Consider the following 23,951-nt stretch of genomic DNA (forward strand, 5'->3'; position numbering starts at 1 on the left):
ACCGGTCCATGTTTTGATATAGCTGCCATATAAACCGATCTTGGGTCTTGACTTCTTGAGCCTCTAGAGTGCGCAATTCTTATCCGATTGGAATGAAATTTTGCACGACGTGTTTTGCTATCATATCCATCAACTTTGCCAAGTATGGTTCAAATCGGTTCATAACCTGATATAGCTGCCATATAAACCGATCTTGGGTCTTGACTTCTTGCCAAGTATGGTTCAAATCGGTCCATAACCTGATATAGCTGCCATATAAACCGATCTTTGATCTTGAGTTCTTGAGCCTCTAGAGGGCACAATTCTTATCCGCTTTGAATGAATTTTTGCACGAAGTATTTTGTTATGATATCCAACAACTGTGCCAAATATTGTTCAAATCGGTCCATAACCTGATATAGCTGTAATATAAACAGATCTGGGGATTTGACTTATTGAGCTTCTAGAGGGCGCAATTCCTATCGGATTTGGCTGAAATTTTGCATGACGTACTTTATTTTTACTTTCAACAACTGTGTCAAATAAGGTTCAAATCTGTTCATAACCTGATATAGCTGCCATATAAACCGATCTGGGATCTTGACTTCTTGACCCCTAGAGATCGCAATTATTATTCGATATGCCTGAAATTTTGTACGACGGATCCTCTCATGACCATCAACAAATGTGTTTATTATGGTCTGAATCGGTCTATAGCCCGATGCAGATCCCATATAAATCGTTCTCTCTATTTTACTTCGTGAGCCCCAATGGGCGCAATTCTTATACGAATTGGCTGAAATTTTACACAGGTCTCCAATATATAATTTAATTGTGGTCCGAACCATACCATATCTTGATATCCTTTTAATAGCAGAGCAACTCTTTTCTTATATCCTTTTTTGCCTAAGAAGAGATGCCGGGAAAAGAAGTCGACAAATGCGATCCATGGTGGAGGGTATATAAGATTCGGCCCGGCCGAACTTAGTACGCTTTTACTTGTTGATCTTACGGAGGATAGATACTCATTAGAAAGAAAAATTGTACTATACTTAAATCCTACTTAAATATTAATGGTGTTTGTATATATGTATATTTATATTAGTCTGTAAGGATATAGGTATCTGTAGACCCAAAAATAAAACAAGTAAGAGCGTGCTAAGTTTGGCCGGGCCGAATCTTATATACCCTCCACCATTGATCGCATTTGTCGAGTTCTATGCGCGGTATCTCTTTTTAGACAAACATAGAATTTTGAATAAGAATTGTTATCCTATTGGAGCTATATCAAGTTATAGTCCGATTCGGACCATAATTGAGAGCTGATTGACATTGTAGAAGTCATTGTGTAATATTTCAGTTCATTCGGATAAGAATTGCGCCTTGTAGGGGCTCAGGAAGCAAAATCGGGAGATAGGTTTATATGGAAGCTGTATCAAGCTATTGATCGATTCAGACCATACAAGACACGTATGTTGAAAGTCATGAGAAAAGCCCTTGTACATAATTCCAGCCAAATCGGATGAGAATTGCGCCCTCCAGAGGTTCAAGAAGTCAAGATCCCAGATCGGTTTATATGGCAGCTATATCAGGTTCTATATCGATTTACGCCATACCTAGCACAGTTATTGGAAGTCACAACAAAACACCTCATGCAAAATTTCAGCCAAATCGGATGAGAATTGCGCTCTCAATTGGCTCAAGAAGTCAAGATCCAAGATCGGTTTATATGAAAGCTATACCAGATTATGAACCGATTTGAATCATACTTAGCACAGTTGTTGAAAGTAATACCAAAACGCTACGTGCAAAATTTTAGTTAAATCGGACGATAATTGCGCCCTCTAGAGGCTCAAGAAGTCAAGACCCAAGATCGGTTTATATGACAGCTATACCAGATTATGAACCGATTTGAACCATACTTGGCACAATTGTTGGATATTATAACAAAATACGTCGTGCAAAATTTCATTCACATCGGATAAGAATTGCGCACTCTAGAGGCTCAAGAAATCAAGAGACCCAAGATCGTGCAAAATTTCATTCCAATCGGATAAGATTTGCGCCTTCTAGAGGCTCAAGAATTCAAGACCCAAGATCGGTTTATATGCCAGCTGTATCAGGTTATGGACCGATTTAAACCATACTTGGCACAATTGTTGGATATCATTCCAAAACACGTCGTGCAAAATTTCATTCACATCGGATAAGAATTGCGCACTCTAGAGGCTCAAGAAGTCAAGAGACCCAAGATCGGTTTATATGGCAGCTATATCAAAACATGGACCGATATGGCTCATTTACAATACCAACCGACCTACACTAATAAGAAGTATTTTTGCAAAATTTCAAGCGGCTAGCTCTACTCCTTCGGAAGTTAGCGTGCTTTCGACAGACAGACAGACGGACGGACGGACAGACAGACGGACGGACGGACATGGCTATATCGACATAAAATTTCACGACGATCAAGAATATATATACTTTATGGGGTCTCAGACAAATATTTCGAGTAGTTACAAACAGAATGACGAAATTAGTATATCCCCCCTATGGTGGAGGGTATAAAAAAGAACAAATTTGTCGGAGCTTCATTTATGTTATCTGTTCAATTATGAATATGACGCACCAATAAGATGCGATTTAGGCCACAGCGAACCCTAACAAAACAATATTTCTTCCAGTCTGCTGATCGACGCAGAACTACTTACTGATTCGATTAAGCCAGGTCTATCTGCCCAGGAATATGTTATTGTAATAAGAGTACAGGTCGCATTTGTTATCCAAACTTAGGGAAGTTTTGCATGCAACACTTTTTTGGACCAGAGGCGGGGACAAACGCTTTAGATTTTGAAGAAAATTAGTTAAGATAACAGAAATTACAGTACATCCAAACAAAAAGGATCCGCTCTTGAAGTTTTGAGATAAGGCTAGGTTATGTTAGGTTGAAAGGAGGGTGCGGATATTAAGCCAGTAATCGTGATGGTGTTGTGTACAAAAGTAACCTCGAAAAAGAAAATCTTAATTAAAAACTCCGTGCTACTTACAAAATCCTTAATTTTTTCCATTTCACTACCCTTAGTTGGTTCATGTCTGGTAGTGTGTGCTCAACGGTGTTCGTTGGTCGCGAATGCTGGGCAATGACACAGAAAATGCTCCAACGTCCCTTCATCTTCCCCGCTTACCCTACACTATCACTGCTATCGCCGATTTTGCACTAGTAAGCTCGTAGTCCTATGTGTCCCATTATGATACCGAAAGCCACACTGGGGACCTTCTTACTTTATTCCAGTAATAGCCTCGTGGTCCCAAGACCCGGATCTCCCCATAGGATTTTTGCCATTTTACTGGCCGTCTCGCTATTACACAGCGTTAAGTACGTAGCTCACGCCCTCAACTCGGGGTGCGTCGACCCGAAACGCTTCGGGTTAACGAAGTTTATTGACGGCAGTCCTCTGGCCTTTACTGCGAGATCGTCTGCTTTTTTATTCCCCCTTTTTCCTTTATGGCCAGGCATCCAAACGATGGGGATCGTGCTATCCTCAAAGAAGGCATTAATCTACTTCTTATACTCCAAAACTGTTCGTGGCCTTACCGTCCTGGTTATTATGGCTAGTGTACTGAGGTTCCAATCATTGGGTATTCGTTTTTCTAGCCAGATCGGGCAGACTGATGTATGCGCCTTACCAGCGTCCTTAAATAGTTTAGCTGGCAACCCATCGGCTCCTGCTGACTTGTTGTTCTTCAGTCGGGTCACTGCTACTTGGACCTCATCAATAGGAAATGGTCATGATGTGTCCTTCCTTTTCGCCGCCATCGTTGAACACAAGCAGCTGGGAAAAATGATCTTTCCATATCCTAAGCGCAAATTGTGTCTGGTATTGAACATTTTTTTGGCGATAAATAGTTTCGACTTCTTTAAGTCGCCAGGCCCTGATGATTTATCACAGGTTGAATTAAAAGCTGTGTCCGACAGACTGGCTCCTTGGCATAGGGTGATATAATCTGCTTGGTTCAGCATGTAGTATACACCTGTGGGATGGAGGGACACAAAAGTCATTTCCATTGAAAAATCAGGAAAACCTTACCACACGAAGGCGAAGGATTTTTGTCCTATTAGTCTACCATTCTTTGAAGATGACAGTTGATAGAAATAATCTTAGAGCGAAGATCCCTGGATATCGCCTGTCTCGCCAACAGCATGCCTACATAACGAATTGCTTTCATTGAAGGTGCTTTCAATAATGTAAACCCGATTTCGATGATGAAGGAGCTGGAGTTTCTAGGCATCATCACTACCGTATGAAAGTTTATAAATAACTTACCGACTAAAAGATGCATTAAGGCAGGCCTGGGATCCGTAGATCTAAAAATATGGGTCAGTAGAGGAACGCCTCAATGAGGTGTACTGTATCCTCTACTCTGGTATATAGCCATTAAAAATATATCATTATCACTGAGAGAAAAAGGTGTAAAAGCAGTCCCGTATGCTGATGACGCGTCAATTGAGGTTAGGGGAAAGTTTCTAATCACTCCTTCCAGGCTAACGAAAGAGGCCCAGGCGTAAATCCGTGCAAGACAGAAGTAGTGCTTTTCAGAAGGAGATGCAAGTTACCTACAGTAGCACCTGTCTCCGTGGGAAAGTGTCTTGCTAGACAGGAAATTGAACTTCGCATCCAACATTTTGGTATTTGGGTCTGAGTCGAGTGGGTCTGGCTGGGCAGTGACACAGGTGACTTTTGTCGTGTCCCAGGTCTCAATCGTGACAAACATCTCTCACGTCGAGATCGATCCTTGCTCTGTAGGAGTTGAGGCCGTTGCATCTTCCGGCGGTTGCACCAGAGTAGTTCTGGCATCGTATTTGAGCCAGAACTACTCTGGTTTGCCGCTTTATATGCTTCTTGATCTAGAGGTTCTCTCTTGTAGTACTGAACCTCACTCTCTAGATCATATAGATCTTCCTTGCTTCTGAGCGTCTCTACGATAACAGCCCAGAAGGAATTGCTTAGACAGCATGTAGTTATGCTTTCGCACGTGTGGAATCTTTGTCTCCTGATGGTGGTCCACGTGAGAACTGAGGAGACAGCCCGTCGCAGTTCGAAGAGCGACATTCTAACAGATCTGAATGTTATTTCACTGCGTGTCACAGAGCTGACGAGACCACACCGGCGGTTCATAACTTACCACAAACCGGCCAATAGCTTTGTACGAGGTTAACAAGGTTTCTTTGTCTGCACCCCAAGTGCTGTCGGCAAATGACTGGGGACCACTTGTTTCCACTTTTGACTTTGTCGCAAATTACTGTGGTATGTGGGTAGAACAGTTAGAGCTGTCAAATTTGACATCAAGTATTTTGGAACAGTTGAAGGTCGGAATCATTTCTCCATCGACCATCACATTTAGCTCAGTATTCACAATGTGGCTGAAGATTTGGTGGCAGATATCATATCTTGCAGCGAAATAAGAGGAAAGTTCGTTGAGGTAGACGTTTAACCCAACGCAGATGTCATCAATGGGTGAGCGCCTGATGCCTTGATTGTACAATCTTCCGCATATGATACGATCTTTATTCCTTTTGGCGGGGGTTGAATGGAGGATATGCAGAGGTTAACCAATGCCGGAGATATCACCCCGCCTTTGGGAACTCCCTTTTCACTCTACGGTGTTTAGGTTTCTTATCCTTAAATTCCACAAATGACTGGCGACCACGCAGATAATTTGCGACCAAGCGTTTCAGGCCTGGCTGGAGGGACGTGTTGGTGCTATCCTCAAACAGTTTGTCTTGTCGAATGCCTTCGATAGATCCAGTGCTACGAAGACCGTTCTATCACATGGCCTGGGTTGTTTGAAGCCACGGCAAATGTGTGCAGTGATGGCATGCAAATCAATTGTTGTGCTTTGCAGTCTTCGAAATCCTTACTGATACTCGGCAAATGGATATTCTCCAACGAGGCTCAGGAGGAGTAGAATTTCTGTACGACTCCCCCTTACTCGGTTACTTTCCAGGCGTTAGCAGCCCAACTTCCAGACAGCGGGTACTATAAGTTCTAAGGCACTCGACTCGAGGTTGATCTAGATTCTTCAGCATTAGTGTAGCGATTCTATCGGGGCCCAACACATAGTATGACTTGGCGCCACAGACGACATTCGTAACATCGTCCACGGTAAATTGTAATGCCTGTTCACAGTTAAGTCGCCAAAGTTGACTGAAGTCCTGTCGTCCCGTTTACCGGGTTTCGAGAGTGACATAACAGTAGACCACAGCTTGCCTAAACCGGTACCTAAGATACATTGCTACAAGTGTTCCAGCCACAAATTCCGCTTATATTCTTTGACTACCTTGTAAATTTCCAGATACAGCTCGCTGATTCTGGGGTTCGTGGAACGAATCCCATCATCCTCGTCTGCGAGTACCATTACCTGCGCCGGGAAATTGGGCCGCTGGTAGTTACCAAAGGGACAATGCTATGAAACGTGATGTTCATTAAAGTCTCAGAACCAGACGATTATGGCCAGACAGCAGCCCACTTATGTTGGGCTTGTAGATTGGCCATTAACTGGATCACAACTATCAACCGGCGGCATGTACACGTTGAATAGCTCTATATGGTGTTGTGGTCTGGTGGACGGCGCTTCAAAAGTCCACCTACTGTTCAATAGTCATCCGGATTCAAAGGATGGCTTGTTTGTGCATCACAGCTGCACTGACGACGACACCACCTGATGCACTGGACATTGTGGCACGACAAAGTGTTGCGACCACTTCAGATAAGCTAAGGGAGCTTTCCCTTTGGTCATGCGGCGCCTACAGACACTGTGTTATCCCTAAAACAATGCCCGATATTCCTGAGCTGCTTTTTGATAAAAAGTATTGTATCACTATTCCTGATAGAACCCATTGGAACAACAATACCACTGATAATAGAAGTTACATCGACTTCTATACGGATGGTTCTAAACTAGACGACCAGGTGGGTTTGGTGTTTACTCTAAAGAACTTGGACTGATCATATCAAGAAGGCTAAATGTGTACGAAGGGGATATCCTTGAGATTAAAGAAGTGATGGAATGGCTTAGATATAATGTCATAACGACGGCTGCCAGAAGTATGGGCTTTGGGATTTACTCTAAAGGACTTGGACTGGTCATATCAAGAAGCTTAAATGTGTATCAAGGGGAGATCCTGAGTGTAAAGAAGTGGTGGAATGGCTTAAATATAATGTCATAACGACTGCTGGCAGAAGTATCTTTTCAGACAGCCAGGTGGCCGTTAAATTCCTGAAGAGTCTATTTTTGAATTTAGAGGCCGTCCTCGACTGTCACACAGTCACGATTACATAGGGGGTGAGCATTTAAAATCTATACTTAATAGAAGTCTATCGCTTTGCTGTCGTTGGCTAAAACAGACGTCTCAGTCATAGTATCCGTCAATACAGGCCACTGTCTGGCAGGAAAGCATGTTGACAGACTGAAGATTGCCAGTAACGCCTTTTGCCGAAGCTCTGAGGACCTCGAAGCAGAAGAGACTTCAGAACATCTGTTGTGTGTGGGTCCCGCACTGGCTGTCAGAAGAAATTTCACTTTAGGTTCTCGTGTCTTGGAGAACTTGTCTTATTTAGCCGATAGGAACATTCTCAATTTTTGGACTTTTAAATGCAATCTGGATAATTCAACGGTAGGACCTAGAAGGCATCTTCCTTCTCTTGTTCCTGTGGTATCACAATGGGCGAAAACTTCTAAGTGAGTCTGATGGCAAACTGCCAACTAAAACTAACCTTAATCTAACCATCGATTGAGTTTAATTGAAATGATCAACACTTGTCCTTTGTAAGTGTTCTTCGACGCTTACTCTTCCTATATGAAACCTTTTCAACCTTACTTACCGTGCGAGAGTTCCCGGTGCGTTGGAAGGTTGCGAGCATTCAGCCCATCCCAGAAAAAAGTGAGGCGAACAGCCCTGTGAATTACCGACCGATTGCGTTATGCTCCGCGCTCTCCAAGATTATAGATAGTATGGTTAACGGTCTTCTTAGCGATAGCGCGATAGTCATCACGGGTTTTGCAGAAATCGTTCTACAAGATACCAAAAGGCATTTTTGTCGGTACTTTGGAGCCACTATATAGTTTGGTGAGAGAAAGGTCGTTGCTCTGCATATCTCCAAGGCATTTCATACGATCTTGCACGGTTCACTTTTATCAAAGCTAGTCGCTTTTGGAGTCGATAATAACTTCGTTCGATTTATATCGAGTTTACTCAGAGATTCCACTATACGAGTTGTTGTAGATGATTCTCATCAGTTGGGTATACATTGACCACAGGTGTGCCACTAGGCTCTGTTCTTTCCCTTTTCCTTATTTTTACTGACGATCTACAGGATCATACTTCGAATCCAGTCTAGTTATTTGCGGATGACAGTAGTCTGTGTCTTTCATATTCATTCGATCATAGGCCCAGTTCTCAACAATTTGGGACCGGATGGGGTAGAATGAACAGAGTAAACTTTAATGCACAGAAGACGCAGTGCTGATTCTTGTCTCATATGCGATTCACTCACCCACTACAATCGTCACTATCTATCGACGCACAGTGGGCCACACGGCAAAAATATTGGAAAAAGTCGACAACTTTTTATCTGTTGATCTTAGCGTTTCAAAATGTTATACATATTTGTAGAGCTTTCATAAGCTTTCAGGACAGTACTGCCGTGGGTACATATCTTTAATACAGGGTGACTTACCACTTTTGACTTCTTCAACTTTCTGGGGGCCATAAATTTGATCTACTGAATCGATTTGCACGATTTACTCTAGATAAAGAGCTTGACGAGATCTACGCTTAATGTACCATGCCATCGTGTACCGTTAACGAGTGATGAGTTGTTTAATTTTAAAATATCAAAATTTTGATTTGGTCTTAGTCAGAATTTTTTATACCCCCCACCATAAGATGGGGGGTATACTAATTTCGCCATTCTGTTTGTAACTACTCGAAATATTCGTCTGAGACCCCATAAAGTATATATATTCTTGATCGTCGCTACATTCTATGTCGATCTAGCCATGTCCGTCCGTCTGTCCGTCCGTCTGACCGTCCGTCCGTCTGTCTGTCGAAAGCACACTAACTTCCGAAGGAGTAAAGCTAGCCGCTTGAAATTTCCCACAAATACTTCTTATTAGTGTAGGTCGGTTGGTATTGTAAATAGGCCATATCGGTCCATGTTTTGATATAGCTGCCATATAAACCGATCTTGGGTCTTGACTTCTTGAGCCTCTAGAGTGCGCAGTTCTTATCCGATTGGAATAAAATTATGCACGACGTGTTTTGTTATGATATCCAATTACTGTGCCAAGTATGGTTCAAATCGGTCCATAACTTGATATAGCTGCCATATAAACCGATCTTGGGTCTTGATTTCTTGAGCCTCTAGAGTGCGCAATTCTTATCCGATTGGAATGAAATTTTGCACGACGTGTTTTGTTATGATATCCAATAACTGTGCCAAGTATGGTTCAAATCGGTTTATAACCTGATATAGCTGCCATATAAACCGATCTTGGGTCTTGACATCTTGAGCCTCTAGAGGGCGCAATTCTTATCCGATTTGAATGCATTTTTGCACGACGTGTTTTGTTATGATATCCAACAACTGTGCCAAGTGTGGATCAGATCGGTTCATAACTTGATATAGCTGACATATAAACAGATCTGGGGACTTGACTTCTTCAGCTTCTAGAGGGCGCAATTCCTATCCGATTTGACAGAAGTTTTTTATGAAGTATTTTATTCTTACTTTCAACAATTGTGTCAAATAAGGTTCAAATCGGTTCATAACCTGATACAGCTGCCATATAAACCGATCTGGGATCTTGATTTCTTGAGCCTCTAGAGGTCGCAATTATTATCCGATTTGCCTGAAATTTTGTACTACGGATCCTCTCATGACCATTAACATGCGTGTTTATTATGATCTGAATCGCTCTATAGCTCAATACAGCTCCCATATAAATCGATCTCTCTATTTTCTTGAGCCCCCAAAGGGTGCAATTCTTGTTCGAATTGGCGGACATTTTACACAGTTCTCCAACATGTAATTTAATTGTTGGACCACAATAACATATCTTGATATCGCTCTAATAGCAGAGAAAATCTTTTCTCATATCTTTTTTTGCCTAAGAAGAGATGCCGGGAAAAGAACTCGTCAAATGCGATCCATGGTGGAGGGTATATAAGATTCGGCCCGGCCGAACTTAGCACGCTTTTACTTGTTTTTTATTGACTAAGTCAATCTTTAAGCTATAAACTCAAATTTCACACAATTTGTGCCAATATATGTATACACGAATAAAATACAAGTAAAAAGGCGTTAAGTTCGGCCGGGCCGAACTTTGGATACCCACCACCTCGGGTATATATGTAAACCACCTTTCATCAAAATCCGGTGAAAGTTGCATACCTTATGTCCCATAGCAGTTATATCGAAATATGTTCCGATTTGGACCAAATACTAATGAGTACAAGTCATTGTTCTATTGAGTATAACAAAATATTGGTCTTTTTAGTAGCTATATCTAAAAATAAACCGATTTGAACTATATACGACACGGATGCCGAAAAGCCTAACACAACTCACTGTCCCAAATTATGGCGACATTGGACAATAAATGCGCCTTTTATAGGCCCAAAACCTTAAATCGAGAGATTGGTCTATATGGCAGCTATATCCAAATCTAAACCGATCAGGACCAAATTGAAGGAAGATGTTGATGGGCCTAACACAACTTACTGTCTCAAATTTCAGCAAAATTGGATAATAAATGTGACTTTTAAGGGCCTATGACGCTAAATCGGCGGATCGGTCTATATGGGGGCTATATCAAGATATAGTCCGATATAGCCCATCTTCGAACTTAACCTTTTTATAGACAAAAAAAGAATCTGTGCAAAGTTTCAGCTCAATATCTCTATTTTTAAAGACTAGCGTGATTTCAACAGACAGACGGACAGAACGGATATCTAGATCGTCTTAGATTTCTACGCTGATCAAGAATATATGTACTTTATAGGGTCGAAAATGGATATTTCGATGTGTTGCAAACGGAATGACAAAATGAATATACCCCCATCCTTCGGTGGTGGGTATAAAAAGCATGTCAATATCTTTAGCGGATTAAAATGGCATCGTTTTCAATATGGAAATTATTTATTTTTATACCCTCCACCATAAGATGGGGGGTATACTAATTTCGTCATTCTGTTTGTAACTACTCGAAATATTCGTCTGAGACCCCATAAAGTATATATATTCTTGATCGTCGTGACATTTTATGTCGATCTAGCCATGTCCGTCCGTCTGTCCGTCCGTCCGTCCGTCCGTCCGTCCGTCCGTCCGTCCGTCTGTCTGTCGAAAGCACGCTAACTTCCGAAGGAGTAAAGCTAGCCGCTTGAAATTTTGCACAAATACTTCTTATTAGTGTAGGTCGGTTGGTATTGTAAATGGGCCATATCGGTCCATGTTTTGATATAGCTGCCATATAAACCGATCTTGGGTCTTGACTTCTTGAGCCTCTAGCGTGCGCAATTCGTATCCGATCAGAATGAAATTTTGCACGACGTGTTTTGTTATGATATTCAACAACTGTGCCAAGTATGGTTCAAATCGGCCCATAACCTGATATAGCTGCCATATAAACCGATCTTGGGTCTTGACTTCTTGAGCCTCTAGAGTGCGCAATTCTTATCCGATTGAAATGAAATTTTGCACGACGTGTTTTGTTATTATATCCAACAACTGTGCGAAGTATGGTTCAAATCGGTTCATAACCTGATATAGCTGCCATATAAACAGATCTTGGGTCTTGACTTCTTGAGCCTCTAGAGGGCGCAATTCTTATCCGAATGGAATGGAATTTCGCACGACGTGTTTTGTTATGATACCCAACAACTGTGCCAAGTATGGTTGAAATCGGCCCATAACCTGATATAGCTGCCATATAAACCGATCTTGGGTCTTGACTTCTTGAGCTTCTAGAGGGCGCAATTCCTATCCGATTTGGCTGAAATTTTGCATGACGTATTTTATTTTTACTTTTAACAATTGTGTCAAATAAGGTTCAAATCGGTTCATAACCTGATATAGCTGCCATATAAACCGATCTGGGATCTTGACTTCTTGACCCCTAGAGGTCGTAATTATTATCCGATATGCCTGAAATTTTGTACGACGGATCCTCTCATGACCATCAACAAAAATGATCAGAATGAAATTTTGCACGACGTGTTTTGTTATGATATTCAACAACTGTGCCAAGTATGGTTCAAATCGGCCCATAACCTGATATAGCTGCCATATAAACCGATCTTGGGTCTTGACTTCTTGAGCCTCTAGAGTGCGCAATTCTTATCCGATTGAAATGAAATTTTGCACGACGTGTTTTGTTATTATATCCAACAACTGTGCGAAGTATGGTTCAAATCGGTTCATAACCTGATATAGCTGCCATATAAACAGATCTTGGGTCTTGACTTCTTGAGCCTCTAGAGGGCGCAATTCTTATCCGAATGGAATGGAATTTCGCACGACGTGTTTTGTTATGATACCCAACAACTGTGCCAAGTATGGTTGAAATCGGCCCATAACCTGATATAGCTGCCATATAAACCGATCTTGGGTCTTGACTTCTTGAGCTTCTAGAGGGCGCAATTCCTATCCGATTTGGCTGAAATTTTGCATGACGTATTTTATTTTTACTTTTAACAATTGTGTCAAATAAGGTTCAAATCGGTTCATAACCTGATATAGCTGCCATATAAACCGATCTGGGATCTTGACTTCTTGACCCCTAGAGGTCGTAATTATTATCCGATATGCCTGAAATTTTGTACGACGGATCCTCTCATGACCATCAACAAATGTGTTTATTATGGTCTGAATCGGTCTATAGCCCGATACAGATCACATATAAATCGTTCTCTCTATTTTACTTCGTGAGCCCCAATGGGCGCAATTCTTATACGAATTGGCTGAAATTTTACACAGGTCTCCAACTTATAATTTAATTGTGGTCCGAACCGGTCCATATCTTGTTTTTTGTCAAAAATTTCCACAACTTTTCAAGAAACAAACTCCCATTTCCTTCAAGTTTTCGCAAACTTTGGCCGTGAAATTATTATCATTTCTTTAAATGCTCACAAAGTGGAGGTGTTTAGAAAAATTTCAAGTGCTAATTTGACTCATTTCCATACCAAACCACCCCGTTATCTTAAGACCAATATGGACAATTTTTTTACTATTGTAAATTTCAAAAGTTTCACAGTAGTAGATCAAAAGTTATGGCAAAAATTATGGCCAGTATTCTTCTGATCTTCTTAATTTCTATACTATCTACATCAGTCCGAGGATGGAGTATAACTCATATATGAACAGGAGCTCCAAAGTTATCATTAGTACTACTTGACCAGGTTCAGCGAAGAGCGATGGTGTTAATTGGGTACAGTAGGGTATCCAACTCTATTGCTCCTGTTAAACATAGTCGGAATGTGGGTGGCATTGTTCTGCTCTATCGTTACTTTCATTGCGTGCGTTACTTTCATCCGTCTTCTTATTCCTGTGGTAAGGATGTTCACGAGGAATACAAGACTTGCCAGGCACTCACACCCATTTGTAATTGATTGGCCAGTTGACCGGACCATGCATTACCGAGAAAATTCATTATTCGCCCGGACCATTCGTATGTGGAATCGTCTGCCTGCAGAAGTTTAAGAAGAATATCAACAAGCACTACTCCTTCTTTTCCCTCTTCAATAGTTAACTTTCCTAATTGCCAACGCAATGAACTGCATTTATAGGGGACATCCCCTGCGTGTTGGTTACGAGAAAAAAACCTTAACTTAACCATCGAATGAGTTTAATTGAAATAATCAACATTTTAATCGGATAAGATGAAGCTATCAGTCAGTTTGTATTATTTTGGTAAATCAAAGTCTAAACCTTGGCTTTAATGAAAAAATTTAGTAGAGCGCAATGAAATGGATACAAAAATAAATAAGAAGTATTTGTACAAAAGGTGGGTTGTTTTCAACTTGAGCGATTTCAAATGTCACCACGATCAAGACTAGGGTCTTAGACCAATATTTCGAGGTGCTGCAAACGGCTTGACGAATTAAGTACACTAATAATAATTAGAGGAGGGAATAATAATTAGAGATATCTGTATCATTAAAATGAAATGGGAATAGACGAGGTGAGATGGGATGAGGGTCATAGAAAATCCTGGGGCATATTGCTGTATAATACCTGGATTCTTCGCAATATACGTATAGGAAATTTTTTAGAATATGGTTGCCCGTTCCACCCTCTTTTTACAAAACTTGAAAATGTATCGCGGGATTTGGTTTGTACTCGTACGCAGGTTAAGCGAACACTGAGGTAAAGTCGGCAATTTATGTCGCCCATGAAAAATGTCCAACTAAACCCAACACGTGATAACAATTATTTCAGCCACATATAGTCGCACAGGCATGCAGACTGTCATACAATTCAATGAGCGCCTACACATTTATCCTATCTTCTCATATTTCCAAGATCACTATGCGTTCCTCACAGTTTCGCAATGCAAGTTGATGCAAGGAGCAACAGCTCCACAATGACAATTCCTATATGACTGTTGTTACTGCTGATGGAGGTTGACATTGCTGTTGGTTCAAGTTCATATCGCTATTTGTGCAAAACGCCATCTACACGCCCCAAGGCGTGCGACATTGATGTACAACCACAATAGCCATTTAAAATGCCATTGAGCATGTAATCGCTCTTAAATTGCAACAGCAAAAGCATCGGTAGCAGCAACAAAGGCACGACAATGGCATTGTTGCTGACGTGAAGTATGTCTACGTCTTTGCTACGTGATTGTTACCAGGGATCATTGTAATGTTACGACTCGAACGTGTGCGTTATGTATGTGCGTTATGCGTATAAGCAATACACGAGATGATGATTCCAGGGCCGGATTGTTGTTGTGAACAACATACCTTCTATTTCGGGGTCTCGACAGTTACTAGGGCAAATGCTAAAATACGGTGCTGGCCTCTGTTATCGGAATGGCACAAACAGTTTATTATGAAGATGAGGTATCGCGCTCCTTAGGACATTTTGTATTCTCCGAGAACCAAAATTTACAAAAGAACATGGAGAGTAAGCATGAAGAAATACAACTTTTGGTGCGAGGTAGTAAACGCAGAACTGGCGGTCCGTGATCATTCCACGAATCAACGGGATCTGGACGCGCTGAAGAAAGACATTGCATGGGAATTGACTAAAATAACGGCAGATTACATTTGTGTAGCTTGCAACTCGTTTTTTAACCGATTCAGAGCAATGGCCCAGGCAAAAGGTGATCATAGCGATATAAAGTGAGTGGATTCGGATATTAAGATTACGTTTTTTTTTTTGGATCAATAAAAAATGTATTCACCCAAAACAATTTGGTCGTTTGCATTGGTAACACTTCGCGTCAGCTTCCCTTCATATTCTTGATCATCCGTCTGTCGTAAGCACTTAAACATAGGTCGGGTCGTTGGGGATTGCAAATGGGCCACATCGGTTCAGATTTCGATATAATTCCCATGTAAACCGATCTCCCGATTTGGCTTCTGGATTCCTTACAAGCCGCAATTATAGTCCGATTTGGCTGAAATTGAGTATGTAGTGTTTTGTTTTGTATTTCAACAACCATGTCAAGTACGGTCCAAGTCGGTCTACAACCTGATAGCTCCTTTAGTAAAATATCATCGTATTGCTGAGACATAAACATTACTGCCTCTTGAATGTTGTTGATTGACTCTTGGCTAGCTTTGCTTTTATCCCCTTTAATTCGGTCTTCAATTCTCCTTCACCCTCTTCTCCACCATCGCAAAAATGACAAGTAAACAAAACATTGTTGTTCTTTAAGAGATAATCAAATTCACGTTTATCCATTTTCGTGCACTGAGAGTGGAGGGCTGTTTAACATTTGTCATACTCAATACATTCATCACCTTTTCTTTTAAAGGGTGATTTTTTTGAGGTTAGGATTTTCATGCATTAGTATTTGACAGATCACGTGGGATTTCAGACATGGTGTCAAAGAGAAAGATGCTCAGTATGCTTTGACATTTCATCATGAATAGACTTACTAACGAGCAACGCTTGCAAATCATTGAATTTTATTACCAAAATCAGTGTTCGGTTCGAAATGTGTTCATTCACCGTAACGTTGCGTCCAACAGCATCTTTGAAAAAATACGGTCCAATGATTCCACCAGCGTACAAACCACACCAAACAGTGCATTTTTCGGGATGCATGGGCAGTTCTTGAACGGCTTCTGGTTGCTCTTCACTCCAAATGCGGCAATTTTGCTTATTTACGTAGCCATTCAACCAGAAATGAGCCTCATCGCTGAACAAAATTTGTCAAAATTTGAACACATTTCGAACCGAACACTGATTTTGGTAATAAAAGCGTTGCTCGTTAGTAAGTCTATTCATGATGAAATGTCAAAGCATACTGAGCATCTTTCTCTTTGACACCATGTCTGAAATCCCACGTGATCTGTCAAATACTAATGCATGAAAATCCTAACCTCAAAAAAATCACCCTTTATATCAATTTTACATTGCGCACAATTATTTATTTTATCTTTGACTTTTGCGACTTGTTTTTGGCATACTTCAACGATTTCAGATGCAGTACTGTTTGAAAATAGTTTTTAAAACGTTTTTTACAATTGATTCATTTAAACAACAGTTAAATTTAAATTTTAGCTTGGTCTAATTAGACACTGTTCAATTCACGTTTGCTTTACACCAGAGTTGTCAGCTCAACTGAACTCAACTCAACTTCAATTAGCTCGGTGAAAAAATTTATATTTGTGATATATAGCCTTGTATTGGAGCTTCATCAAAATAGTGATAGATTTGTTTATGAGTGAGAATATAAAGGGTGATTTTTTTGAGGTTAGGATTTTCATGCATTAGTATTTGACAGATCACGTGGGATTTCAGACATGGTGTCAAAGAGAAAGATGCTCAGTATGCTTTGACATTTCATCATGAATAGACTTACTAACGAGCAACGCTTGCAAATCATTGAATTTTATTACCAAAATCAGTGTTCGGTTCGAAATGTGTTCAAATTTTGACAAATTTTGTTCAGCGATGAGGCTCATTTCTGGTTGAATGGCTACGTAAATAAGCAAAATTGCCGCATTTGGAGTGAAGAGCAACCAGAAGCCGTTCAAGAACTGCCCATGCATCCCGAAAAATGCACTGTTTGGTGTGGTTTGTATGCTGGTGGAATCATTGGACCGTATTTTTTCAAAGATGCTGTTGGACGCAACGTTACGGTGAATGAACACATTTCGAACCGAACACTGATTTTGGTAATAAAATTCAATGATTTGCAAGCGTTGCTCGTTAGTAAGTCTATTCATGATGAAATGTCAAAGCATACTGAGCATCTTTCTCTTTGACACCATGTCTGAAATCCCACGTGATCTGTCAAATACTAATGCATGAAAATCCTAACCTCAAAAAAATCACCCTTTACTATTACCATGCCGGGAAAATGACGTATGTGAAATTTTAGAAAAACTGGAGAAAAATTATAGAGCAAAAATACCTAAAATTGGTGATACGTTTGTATGGCATTTACACCTAATTTTATAAACGTAAGTAATTTCGAGATTGATCTATATGGCAGATATATAAAAATATGTGACGATTTGGATCATTTACGATGGGGAATTTTTCAAATTTCCGCTTTTTCTCGGCTTACATCGACAGGTAAAAAATTTTGGACTTATTTCCAATTTTTTCGCCGTTTAGCTCACTGTGCAATCTCTCATTTTCTTCACAACATGCCCTAAACACGCTGTCACTTGTCGCACGTATTCTGCATTAAGACGCTCGTCGTCCTCTAACACCCCCTATAATACCTAAACCTATATGACATCCTTCCAGTTTCCTCCCATCCCCTATCTGGACAATCAACAGAATCAAGCATACGAAAGATAGAACACAACAAAATGCTACAACAACAACTATATGCGGGTCCAAAATGTTTCGTATTCACAAAAAGGTTTCACATTCTCACCCCTAATATCAATTCGATTGCCCTTCCCCCTAACTCCGCTCTGACCAGACACACAAACGATGCGAGATAGTGCCGTTATCAGAGAAGGCGTTAATCTCCTTCTAATATATCAAGATTATTCGTGGAATTACCGTCCTGGGAGGCCACCGAAGCGTAGAGGTTAGTATGTCCTCCTACGACGTAGAACGCCTCGGTTTGAATCCTGGCGAGAACTTCAGAAAAAATGGTAAGCGGTGGTTATTCCTCTAATGCTGGCAATATTTGTGAAGCACTTTGCCCTGTAAAAACTTCTCCCAAAGAGGTATTACACTGCAGCACGCCATTCGGACTCGGCTATAAAAGGTAGGCCCCTTATAATTGGACATCACTCATTGATATGTGGGAAGATTGCCCTTGCTCCTTAATGGAATGTTCATAGGCAAATTTGCAATTTTTTTTACAGTCCTGGTTGTTATAGCTCTGAAGGGCAGTTTATTATTCATGAAGACTTCCTAGTTTTATCTCCATACCAACTCGCGCATTATGGTCAGTTGGAAACAGATCTTCATCCGTGTAGCATGATGAGTGTGCCGCTGCAGCAGTGCCACGCACTTGACTTCATATGTCGTCTCTGGTAACATATCCGACACTTCTTCGATTCCATCCAGGTTACAGAATTGTGCGAATTGCACCTTTCCTCTATCCATTCTTCCATAGCCTTAAGTCTCAAAGCCCCAGTATCTGTATGCTTATGGGTTGGATATCTAAAATAGTCTATAGTGCCATAGAAGACCCGCACCTTACGCCCCGCTTCTGCCAAGACAACATGGTCTCTCCATATGTTGTGGAGTCCTTACGTTGCAATTTTTTCCATCTCAGTCCACCAAACTTCTTGGTCTTATCACTTTCCTGTAGAGTAAATTGCCCCACCTTTGTCTTTCTCGTGAACAGTCAGATCTCAGCCTAGCCACCTCCAAGACCCGTTTGTTCTTTCTGCATAGCTGATTCGGATTCCTACTCTAAGTAGTATTATAACATCGTCTGCGACCAGACAGGTTCAAAAAATCCCTTAGTCACGAGCCGTAGCAGACTATTCATGGTGGCCACCAATATTTTCAGAAAAATAACTATTTCCAGGCCCTACTAGGGCCCTTCCTAAAATTAATTCCAACTTTAGATTATTAGCTTATTTCTCATAAATTTAGCGACTTATCTGTGAATATGTATCGAAATCCTAGCCATGGCAATGTAGGGGACATTGATGCTACAGCGGCAACTAGTTCAACCCGAAGCCTAAAAGGAATTCAAGAGTCTCGGACATTTTTGCTTTCGGTTGGATGGGTTGTGTTATTTGCTACTCAGATTTGTGACAGGCTAGAATTTAATGAAATTGTCGATTTCCTAACAGCGAATGAAAGCCGTTTCAGCATTATGCATAGCCAAGCTTTCCAATATCTAATATAAAGTGTAATGCTAAGCGCATAAAAACAAAAGGTTTTCAAAACTTTCGTTGATTGAATCAAACAATGTGCAGGTTATATAATTTTTCAATGTTCCTGCTAAATCTAAACTGTGGTGCGAGAAATGTGTACAAATCAAATTATTGTACTTGTAAATAACTTCTCATATGAAAGATTTAATCCCTCTTTCTTGAACATCTTGATTTTCTCAGTCGAACCAGCTCAATCTGATCGACCGTTGAATACATTCAAATACAAAATTCGTACCACCGATCCACTTTGGCCAAAGCAAGTCTCAAACGTTTTAAGAACCATCGAAAACTTTGGACATTAGTATGCCTATGTCAACCAACAGCAACACCAAATACGGTTCAGATAGTTCCATTAGTAGATACTCCCATAGCCCCCATATACTGCACCAAACTAATTGCATTGTTACTTGCTTGATCTGAAAAATATGTTTGTGGACTTGAACCAACTGCATACTCGTACAACATGAGCCACTGAATACACTTTTAAGCATGTAGCTGAGTAAGCAGAAAGCAAATCACCATTGAGTTAACACCTTTATCGGAGTCACGTCATCTGTTAACAGCATACTTGCTGGTCAGCTTCATCTGAAGAGGATGGACACTGGTACGCATGATAAGGTTGCAGTTTCATGGGAGCCGTAACATCAGGCATAGTATAAATTTATAGCATAACATATTCATGTGAATAGACAACAATTCCGGCAACTTGTAGATCCTTGTGGACATATGGTGATGGCAGTTTTATATTTAGTAGTCCTGGAATATCATAACATTTATTTGTGGCATTTTACCAAATGAAGTACAACGCTTACATACATGCAGAATATTTCACGAACATTCCATCAGGCAGCAGGGATCATTGAATAATAAATTTAATAATTTTTACTTGCTTCTACAAGGTAATGCACTTTAAATTAGCAAGTCCGCAAAATTAAGTAAGTAATAAATATTGTGTTGCCCAAAAAGTAATTGCGGATTTTTCATATAGTCGGCGTTGACAAATTTTTTCACAGCTTGTGACTCTGTAATTGCATTCTTTCTTCTGTTAGTTATCAGCTGTTACTTTTAGCTTGCTTTAGAAAAAACAAGTAAAAGCGTGCTAAGTTCGGCCGGGCCGAATCTTACATACCCTCCACCATGGATCGCATTTGCCGAGTTCTTTTCCCGGCATCTCTTCTTAGGCAAAAAAGGATATAAGAAAAGATTTGCTCTGCTATAATTATATTATTACATGTTGGAGACCTGTGTAAAATGTCAGCCAATTCGAATAAGAATTGCGCCCTTTGGGGGCTCCAGAAGTAATATAGAGAGATCGATTTATATGGGAGCTGTATCGGGCTACAGACCCATTCAGATCATAATAAACACGTACGTTGATGGTCATGAGAGGATCCGTAGTACATAATTCCAGGCAAATCGGATAATAATTGCGACCTCTAGAGGCTCAAGAAGTCAAGATCCCAGATCGGTTTATATGGCAGCTATATCAGGTTATGAACCGATTTGAACCATACTTGGCACAGTTGTTGGATATCATAACAAAACAGGTCGTGCAAAATTTCATTCCAATCGGATAAAAATTGCGCACTCTAGAGGCTCAAGAAGTCAAGACCCAAGATCGGTTTATATGGCAGCTATATCAAGTTATAGACCGATTTGAACCATACTTGGCAAAGTTGTTGGATATCATAACAAAACACGTCGTGCAAAATTTCATTCCAATCGGATAAGAATTCCGTACTCTAGAGGCTCAAGAAGTCAAGACCCAAGATCGGTTTATATGGCAGCTATATCAAAACATGGACCGATATGACCCATTTACAATACCAACCGACCTACACTAATAACAAGTATTTGTGCAAAATTTCAAGCGGCTAGCTTTACTCCTTCGGAAGTTAGCGTGCTTTCGACAGACAGACGGACGGACGGACGGACAGACGGACGGACATGGCTAGATCGAAATAAAATGTCGCGACGATCAAAAATATATATAATTTATGGGGTCTCAGACGAATATTTCGAGTAGTTACAAACAGAATGACGAAATTAGTATACCCCCCATCTTATGGTGGAGGGTATAAAAAGTGTAAAAAAGTATATTTGTTTAAAGTTCATTCTAAGTTTTATTAAAAATGCATTTACTTTCTTTTAAAAAAATCCGCAATTACTTTTTGGGCAACCCAATATAAGTAAGTAATATTTTTGAACGTTAATATTTTTATACCCTCCACCATAAGATGGGGGGTATACTAATTTCGTCATTCTGATTGTAACTACTCGAAATATTCGTGTGAGACCCCATAAAGTATATATATTCTTGATCGTCGTGAAATTTTATGTCGATCTAGCCATGTCTGTCCGTCTGTCCGTCCGTCCGTCCGTCTGTCTGTCGAAAGCACGCTAACTTCCGAAGGAGTAAAGCTAGCCGCTTGAAATTTTGCACAAATACTTCTTATTAGTGTAGGTCGGTTGGTATTGTAAATGGGCCATATCGGTCCATGTTTTGATATAGCTGCCATATAAACCGATCTAGGGTCTTGACTTCTTGAGCCTCTAGAGTGCGCAATTCTTATCCGATTGAGATGAAATTTTGCACGACGTGTGTTGATATGATATCCAACAACTGCGCCAAGAATGGTTCAAATCGGTTTATAACCTGATATAGCTGCCATATAAACCAATCTTGGGTCTTGACTTCTTGAGCCTCTAGAGTGCGCAATTCTTATCCGATTGGAATGAAATTTCGCACTACGTGTTTTGTCATGATATCAAACAACTGTGCCAAGTATGGTTCAAATCGGTTCATAACCTGATATAGCTGCCATATACACCGATCTGGGGTCTTGACTTCTCGAGCCTCTAGAGTGCGCAATTCTTATCCGATTAGAATGAAATTTTGCACGACGTGTTCTTTTATGATATCCAACAACTGTGCCAAATATGGTTCAAATCGGTTTATAACCTGATATAGCTGTCATATAAACAGATCTGGGATCTTGAGTTCTTGAGCCTTCAGAGGTCGCAATTTTTATCCGATTTGGCTGAAATTTTGCAAAACGTTTTTCATTGTTACTTTCAACAACTATGTCAAATAAGGTTCAAATCGGTTCATAACCTGATATAGCTGCTATATAAATCGATCTGGGATCTTGAGTTCTTGAGCCTTCAGAGGTCGCAATTATTATCCGATTTTGCTGAAATTTTGTACGACGGATTCTCTCATGGCCATCAACATACGTGTTTATTATGGTCTGAATTGGTCTATAGTCCGATACAGCTCCCATATAAATCGATCTCTCTATTTTACTTCTTGAGCCCCCAAAGGGCGCAATTCTTATTCGAATTGTGTTCCAAACCGGACCATATCTTGATATCGCTCTAATAGCAGAGCAAATCTTTTCTTATATCCTTTTTTTGCCTAAGAAGAGATGCCGGGAAAAGAACTCGGCAAATGCGATCCATACCAATTTAAAGCATGTGAAGTAATTGCAATTTCTTTGCAAATAGGATATGTTCCCGTATTTTAGCAAATTTTCATAATAAAAGAGAACATTTTCATAAAGCGTGATAAAATATTCATACCATACCCTTTTTTCAGTGTATTCCGAACTCCCGATTTAAGCTCATAGGCCCATAGAAGATGCATTTATTAACCGATGAATTTGGTACAGTGAGTTGTGTTCGACTCTTTTATAGCCTTCCTGAATGCCTTTTTACTAGTTTGCTTTACTGTTGCTGCAGCTTGTTTATTTTTCATAGCCACAGTAAACCTAAGTCATGTTGTCAGAATTGATGAAGAAGCTCCAGCAAAGAAGTCTTCTAAAGTCAAACACGCAAACCGGGAAGATCAAAAGCCCGATGGAAAGATCAAGTTGTGGGAGACACCTCCAACTTGGTGTCAGAGATTTTAGAATGAGCGGAGAAGATCGAGGCGCTTGGAAGAAGATCGAGGCATAATGGTTCCGTGGTGAAAATAGGGTACTAATTTTTTTGATATCTGATGGGGAGGGACCCACCCCTTTACTCTAATTTTCAGAAACGCCAAACCTCAGTGAACTTAAATGAAAGGTATTTGAGAGTAGAATACGAATTTGGTATCCAAATGTAGGACCAAGTTTCTGGGGGTGTACCCCTTCCGCAAAACGCCCCCCAAACAGGACTTATTTACTGATCATGGCAATATGGGGTCAAATAAAAGGTATTTAAATGTAGAATACGAATCTGATATCCAAATGTGGGACAAAGTGCATATGGGCCGCCCCTACCAAAAATAACCCCCAAAGAGGACAAATTTACTACAATAGCAAAACACCCCTGAAACCGGTCATGTTTGCCGACTGTGATAATATGGGGTTCAAATGAAAGGTATTTG

Source organism: Stomoxys calcitrans, chromosome 1, assembly GCF_963082655.1.
Source record: "Stomoxys calcitrans chromosome 1, idStoCalc2.1, whole genome shotgun sequence".
NCBI lineage: Eukaryota > Metazoa > Arthropoda > Insecta > Diptera > Muscidae > Stomoxys > Stomoxys calcitrans.